Source organism: Podarcis liolepis (genome assembly GCF_965112155.1).
Source record: "Podarcis liolepis genome assembly, chromosome: W".
Lineage (NCBI taxonomy): Eukaryota > Metazoa > Chordata > Lepidosauria > Squamata > Lacertidae > Podarcis > Podarcis liolepis.
In genome coordinates this window covers 36,591,405-36,599,069 of record NC_139568.1, presented here as the reverse complement: position 1 = coordinate 36,599,069, position 7,665 = coordinate 36,591,405, and the positions used below count along the sequence as shown (strand labels likewise).

Sequence of the window (7,665 nt, the reverse complement as noted above, 5' to 3'; positions counted from 1 at the left end):
TTTTTCCTCACTTTCTTATCCTCAAGTCCAAAATTTCCTTCTCCCCCTCACTCTAAGAGGGAGTTCTTGTATCTGGCACTAAAATTTAACTCCTCTTAGTTCTGCTTCTCCAGCTCTAGCTTCAAAAGTCTTTGCTTTAATCCTGTTTACAAAACCGGAAGACGGACTTTCTTTTTGCGCCTTCCCGCTTCAGTGCCAAATTCAAGTTCGTTGCGTCGATCAAAGGCAAGCCAATCCTTTGATCTCCCGATTCTTAGAAAGTCTTACTCACGGGTTGTAGTTTGAAAGCCGAAATTTCAAAGGAAAAAGGTCAGCGCTCTCCGGCATCAGCTGTGCAGCTTCACTCCGCAGAAGTAGCGATCAACACTCAGCACCGCGCCACACACCCGTCTCGTTACGGGACTCTTTGCCGAGTCCCTTCACCAAACGCGGGGGTGTGTGCAAAAGGTGCCTGCCGAGTCCCACGGTCGCAGGCTTCCCTTGCCTGCGGTTTTTGGAAGGGTCCCCCACTTCGCTGTAGCAGGGAGACCCGATTTCTGCAGAGCTTCTCCCTCCGACTTAGAGGGATTCCGCCATTGCCGATGGCGCCGCCTCCGGAAGTCTAACCTAAATCCTATTTTTAATAACTTCTCTTAACCATTATATTCTTTCCTAATCCCTTAAACTTTTATACCAGAGCCAAGCAGTTTCATTTCATACATCCATCTAGTATTCATCAATTATGTAGGATAATCCTAATAACATAAAATAAAAAAAGATAAAGAAAATCTTCATCCAACGTCCCTTCCCCCAGGTCCCGGGTTTGTCAGTCCATTTATCCCATTAAACTGGCACATTAACCTGGTGATCTTATATCCGAGGCTCTTAAATCTCTTCCACGTCCCTTCCACTGTTTTTCTTCATATTTTCTTTTCACTCGTGTGATCTCCAATTTAATAATGCTTTTACCTCCTTCCAACAAAAAGGTCCCTTTTTCACAGTCCAAACTGAGCTCCATGTAGTACTTAAAAGCATGTTTCAAAGCCCCTCCAAACTTTGGAATCCCCATATCTCCAAGCCTCTCACAGTCCACTACCAGACTCGGAAAGTCCATATGTCCCTGCTCAGGGGGGTCAATCCAACCCCCCATTTCCAGTCCAATCCAAACTTCTTCTTTCCGAGTCTGATTTTTTCGAAAGCCAGTTGCCAATTCCAAAGATTCATGTTCCTGCACGGCCGCAACCTCCGTCTGTGGCTCCATTTCTGACTCCCAAGATTCAGCAGAATCCTCTTCTTTCATCTGTTCTAACAAGGCACAATCTTGGTATAAATCCTGGGTAAACTCCATACTTTTTTCTACTGCCTGTCCAAGATTTCCCACAGTCTGCTTAAGATTCCCAACCAAGTCAGTCATCAAATTCATTCCCTCATGGAATTCTTCCAGTAGAGCATTTGTTTTGAGAAAAGCGCACAACAACATTTCTGAGTACATTGTCCTTCAAGGTCACCATTCAATTCCCACAGGTTATACTGTAACGGCTGGAAAATCCCTAGTTACAGTTTCACTATCTCCCCCTAGAGGGAAAACTTCTGTTACAAATCCAGCCCCAAAGTTTCTTTTACTTTTAGACACTTTGTCAATCGTTGTTATTTTTAAGTTGCAAAAAGAAACAGTGGAATCGCAGCTTTTTTCCCCTCTTCTTTTAACTATCTGTCAAACAGCTTCTGTCCTGGTCAATGAGCTTCAAACGTCAGTCCTGACACCCCGCTCCCTGGGTCAGGAGGGTGGAAAATTACTTTGTTTTAAACTTACTTCTGCAGGATAAAACAGTCCAAAGAAAGCACCCCCTTCGGCTCCTGCTGCTGAAGGGGGGGGGTCAGCTATTTTAGATGATGAAATCCACTCCTTTAAAATGATTTTCAAAACTCTAGTTTACTTTGTCTTTTGGGAAACATTGAAAATCTCATTTTCTTTAGGAAAACAAGGAGAACAGGGGATTAACCTCATGCTCTGAAAAGGCTGCAAAACAAAGATCATGCATAAATTGTGCCTAAGGAAGGTTCTAAACAGCTGAGGGGTGTAGGTTGGTCCTGCTGCTAGTACCCTTCTGGCTTTTAAGAGCCGCAAAACTGCCGCAACAACCGCAACAAACGAGGGTTGTTTAAAAGATAGGGAATATAGAATGCAAAATGGTTGACAATTCAGACTGCCTGCTCTGGTCCAGTCCTGTACTGACAGTACCTTCCCAGAGTATGATATTGTGATGTTTCCTACATCTCAGCCGTTCAAACAGTGGCTTGGGTGGGTGGCACCAGTCGCAGATAAAGTGCCTTTGCCCGTGCAAGTGGGAGTTGGCCCCCTTCACACCTTTTGGACTTGGGAGCTTTCAGTGTGTTAAAAGGTCATTGTCCGCCTAGTCATAGGAGGAAGGATGGAGGGAGTATTAAGGTTCTGCTTGCCCTCTGATGGTCAGATGACTTTCTGTTGAAATTTAGACTTTGAACCCAATTAAAATATACTCAGAGTCGAGAGTGGATTTCATGCTCTTTATTCAGCTCATGGTGGTGAGGAGGGAATGGAAGTCCCCTCAAAGTATCTGCTTTATATACATTATTTACACAATGGGCTGCACGTGATTGGCTAATTCCGGAATTCTCCTGTAGGCCAGTCAGGTTGTGGATTCACTTCTATCTGGAGCTGGATTGGGTGGCTCCTGCCAACCAATCATACTGCTGCATTGTTCTAGGACCAATCAGACTGCTGCATTCTGACTCCTATTGTTCTAGGACCAATCAGACTGCTGCATTTTGGAGCCTATTGTTCTAGGACCAATCAGACTGCTGCATTTTGGAGCCTATTGTTCTAGGACCAATCAGACTGCTTCAGTTTGGATCCTATTCAGCTCAGTACATAGCACCACTTTTCACCTTTCTAGAGGCAAGGGACCTATTAGGATTATCCGCCTCTGGAGGCTGGTGTATCTAATGGGTTTCCAGGTAACGCTGAGGTTTTTTTCTGTGATATGACTGGCACTCCTATCAAAGCCCTGGCCAGCCTCTGGAACATCTGAATGGCTCAGGCTTTTGACATGATCACTTCTGAGCATCCTCTCCCACTTGACTCCTTGGTATACTGCAGAACTTAGGGAAAGGAAACAAGTTGAAAGATGGAGGAAAGATCTGGCTGCATACAACTGAACAGTGGTGTGGGCTCATCATTAAGCATACATAGTGGTACTGAAGATAGCAGTATACTCAGCTGCAAGTGATCGCTAATGAAGAAGAAAGACAGTCCGACTCAAGGAGGTGGTGGAACCAATGGTAGCTATGTGTAAGCACTGTGACTTGTTTGCAAAGCATATTGAGGATAAAACCACTTGCATCCGCTGGGATCTTGACTCTGCTGTTATAGCAGATGAGTCTCATGGGTGTCCAGAGCACTGTCTAGTCCTGTTGTTTTGGATAATTTTCAGATAGTAAGGCTTGAGGATGTGGACAAGGTGTTTGTATTAGTCAGGGCAACGACTTGTGCTTCGGACTCTTGCCCTTCTTGGCTGATAAAAAGTAGCGGGGGGGGGTGGTGGTGGTGGTAATTGACTGGGCCAGGAAGAGTGTTCCTATTTCCATCTGAAATGCAGGACGGCATAACATTCTGATCCAAGTTTCATTCAGAAAACATTATCCATAATATCAGCAGCAGGCTGCTGCAGTCAAATTGGCCAGTCAGAATGGAAAATCCTATTTTAACAAAACCAATAAAAGAGAGCGGCAATACTATTTTCTTGTTTTCCTTGTTCAACTACAATTCCATAAAACAGTGGATTTGCAGGTTCTCATTAATAAAAAATAAATAAAGGGTGTGAGGGGTGGGTGGGATCGATGTGCCTATACTTCTTAATTCCACCCCTGGGCCTTTTCTATACTGAAAATAGTGTTAATTTGTTCCCCTTCCACTGCTGTAAATATTGCTCCCTTAGAAAATAAGTGATTTATTTGACTGGAACAAAATCCATCTTGTGTCTCCAAGTGGTTTAGGGTTGTATGATCTATGTCTGGATTGGCCCACTTAATGCTATTTATTGCTCTATGAATGATATTAAGATGGATTTCTTAAGTCTGGTGGAATTACTTTTTCTTCTTTTGTGCAATTTTTACTTGCCATAGCAAACAAGACTTTGTCCATGTACCCATATAAAATAACTATTATCGTTCTTTTCCTCTGCATTTTTAAAGCATAAATATTATTGGCTTTGAGGCAACAATGACAGAATGTGCTGACATCAGAAAAATGCCAGCTCCAGCCCAACCAGAAGTAAAATGTATAGGGCATATTGAGAGATGGGTGGCAAAGCTGTGCATATGCTTTGTCCTCCCCGGCAGTATATATTGTGGGAGAGTAGCTAGAGGAAGCAGAGAAAAGCTCCAACCAATATTATTTTTTCTATTTTTTTTTTTTAATTTTGGAGTTTGCTTGTTTATTTTAAATTCAATTTGAAAAGGTCCCTTTAGAAACGAAAAGATACAAACACAAGTTAAGCACACAGTTTGCTTTTAGTTCAACACTTTCTTCATCCATCAATTTTACCCAAAATCACAAAAGTAATATTACAAAGCTTTCACAGTGCACGTTTACATATTCTGCATATACATCTATTCACTCTTCAAACAATGCATTTCCATTGAATTTGGCTTCAAAAACAACAACACATCAGGCTGGAAATATATAACGTTTTAAACCAATGTGTTTTTCCTCTTAAAAAAAGAAAATATATTACTTGGAAAGAAGCCCATATTGCACTAATTCCCAAACAAGACACGGACATAAGGCAGGTGAAAAATTATAGGCCAATCTCGCTCCTAAATAATGATTACAAATTATTTGCCAGTATATTGGCCAATAGACTTAAAAATGTATTTGGAGAGGAGATTGGAAAGAACCAAACTGGATTTCTACCTGGTAGACAGATGAAGGACAATGTTAGAAATATAATTGATATGGCGGGCGCCGGGGCGTTTTTCTGACGGCTTGTTGCGCTGAGCGGGGCTGCAGCCGTCGGGGCGGCCGCCTACGGGGCTCACGATTTCCGTCGCAGCGACCGAGATGACGACTTGAAAGAGCTCTACGAGATGGCCAACAAATACCACTTCCTCCACAGCCTGGCCCTCCTGGCTGTGCCCCACTGCCGCTATCCCATGATGGCCGGCAGCATCCTGTCTCTGGGCATGGGGATGTTCTCTGGCGTCCTGTATTACCACGCCGTGACAGGGGACCCGATCCTGACCAAGGCAGCCCCGTATGGTGGTTCCCTCCTCATCCTCGGCTGGATCGCCATGGCCCCTTGACACCCCGTTCTCTCCCCATGTGGCCCCCATCTCCCAACGCCAGGGCAGCCAGCCCCGCCCCTCCCTCCTCCCTTAGGCTAGCCAGAAGGGAGCCCTAGGAGAGGAGAGATTTCCAAATGTCAGAGTGGGATCCCTTGAGGTCTTTAGCCCACCCCGAATGCGTCTCTATCCTGCATCTTGGAATTCCCCGAATGCTGAATCCCTTTTAAAAAAACCAAGATCCTCCCCCTCCCCCCAAAAAATTGCAACCAGATTTGAGTTTGCGATGGAGGCTTCGAAATGCAATGTCTGATCGGTGCTTTTCAATTGCTGTTTTTTAACTTAATAAATGATGAGAGTGATTTCACTTTTTAAAAAACCCACGCACCTTTTTTTCCTGTGAATAAATTTATTCCGTGGGGGGGGGGGGGAGAGAAAGAAATATAATTGATATAATGGAATATCTGGACTCCAGGAGAGACAAACAAGCCGCCCTAATGTTTCTGGATGCTGAAACTTTTTTTGATAATGTGTCTTGGCATTTTATGAAAAGAAATTTAGAATTTATGGATATCGGTGAAAAACGTTTAAATGGTATTCGGGCTATTTATTCGGAACAATATGCTAAATTGATAGTTAATAATAACTTCACAGACAAAATTGAGATAACAAAGGGAACCAGACAGGGGTGCCCGCTATCGCCATTGTTATTTATAACAATACTAGAGGTCCTGTTGAGGAAAATAGAAGCAACAAAAGAAATAAAGGGGATTGGTGTAGGCTCAAAAGAATATAAGTATATATAAGAATGAAATTATCAATGATGGGTAGATTCTCAACTATCAAAATGAACGTGTTCCTGAGACTGCTGTTTTGATTTCAGACAATTCCGGTTATCAGTGGAACAAAACAATTTAATGTATGGCAAAGAAGATTGTCTAAATTTATCTAGCAGGTTAAAAAGCCAAGAATTGAGTATAAAATATTGACAGATGCAAAAGAAAGAGGCGGTTTTTCCCTGCCAGATCTAAAAATTTACTACGAGGCGGCGTGTTTTTGTTGGTTGAGAGAATGGATAAGGTAAAAGGTAAAGGCCCGTACAGGCCAGTCTTGACAGACTCTAGGGTTGTGCGCTCATCTCACTCTAGAGGCCGGGAGCCAGCGCTGTCCGCAGACACTTCCGGGTCACGTGGCCAGCGTGACGAAGCTGCTCTGGTGAACCACCAGAGCAGCACACGGAAACGCTGTTTACCTTCCCGCTGTAAAGCGGTACCTATTTATCTACTTGCACTTAAGGGTGCTTTCGAACTGCTAGGTGGGCAGGAGCTGGGACCGAACGACGGGAGCTCACCCCGCCGCGGGGATTCGAACCGCCGACCATGCGATCGGCAAGTCCTAGGCACTGAGGTTTTACCCGCAGCGCCACCCAGGATAACCTTAGATAATTCAGATATATTGGATTTGGAGGGATTTGACAACAGATTCGCGTGGCACGCCTACCTGTGGTCAGAATGGTCAGAATGCACAGAGGGTTTTTGAACCATACTATTAGAAAATCATTGTATGAGGTGTGGAGCAGACATAAAACATTATTGGAATGCAAAACTCTGAGGTGGCTCTCACCTCTGGAGGCTTTTGCAGTCAAAAAAATAAATAAATATGGGAACTGAATGGGCGACATACAAAGACTTGCTGATGGAAGTGATAATAAAACAAAGTTAAAGACATTCGAAGAACTAAGAGGAAAGGTAACCGATTGTTACAAGATGTGTTTAGAGAGGATAATAAAAGAAACGGATTTGGAAGTAACAAATCTAAATTGGAGACAGAATTGCTGGGTAGTAAAATGAAAATACTGTCGGAAATGTATCAGTTACTACTGGAGTGGCACACAAAGGATGAAGAGGTAAAAAGTGTTTTGATTAGGTGGGCCCAGGATTTAGGGCACAATATTGATTTTAAAAGGTGGAGAAAACTGTGGACCGAAACAATTAAATTCACAGCATGTGTGTCACTCAAAGAAAATATATTTAAGATGATGTATCGATGGTATATTAGACATGCCCAACTTGCTAAGATGTATAGAAATCAAGACAAAAATTGTTGGAAGTGTAAGGAGAAGGAGGGGAACTTCCTCCATCTGTGGTGGACTTGTTCTAAAGTGAAAGCCTTCTGGGACATAATATACGAGTTAAAAAAGGTTTTGAAATATAATTTTAATAAAAAACCAGAGGCATTTCTATTAGGCTTAATTGGTGAGGAAATACATAAAAGTGATGTAAACATGTTTATGTATGCCACAATGGCTGCAAGGACACTTCTGGCTCAGAAATGGAAGCAGCAGGAACTTCCAACACTGGAAGA

At 43.1% G+C, this 7,665-nt stretch overlaps 1 pseudogene across 1 annotated transcript; it reads left to right on the top strand.

The window, feature by feature from the left end:
* Window positions 1-4,974: 4,974 nt before the first annotated feature.
* Window positions 4,975-5,470, top strand: LOC310697789 (transmembrane protein 256 homolog; annotated as a pseudogene). The gene has a single exon. The product of its transcript is annotated as a transmembrane protein 256 homolog (transcript).
* Window positions 5,471-7,665: the final 2,195 nt, after the last annotated feature.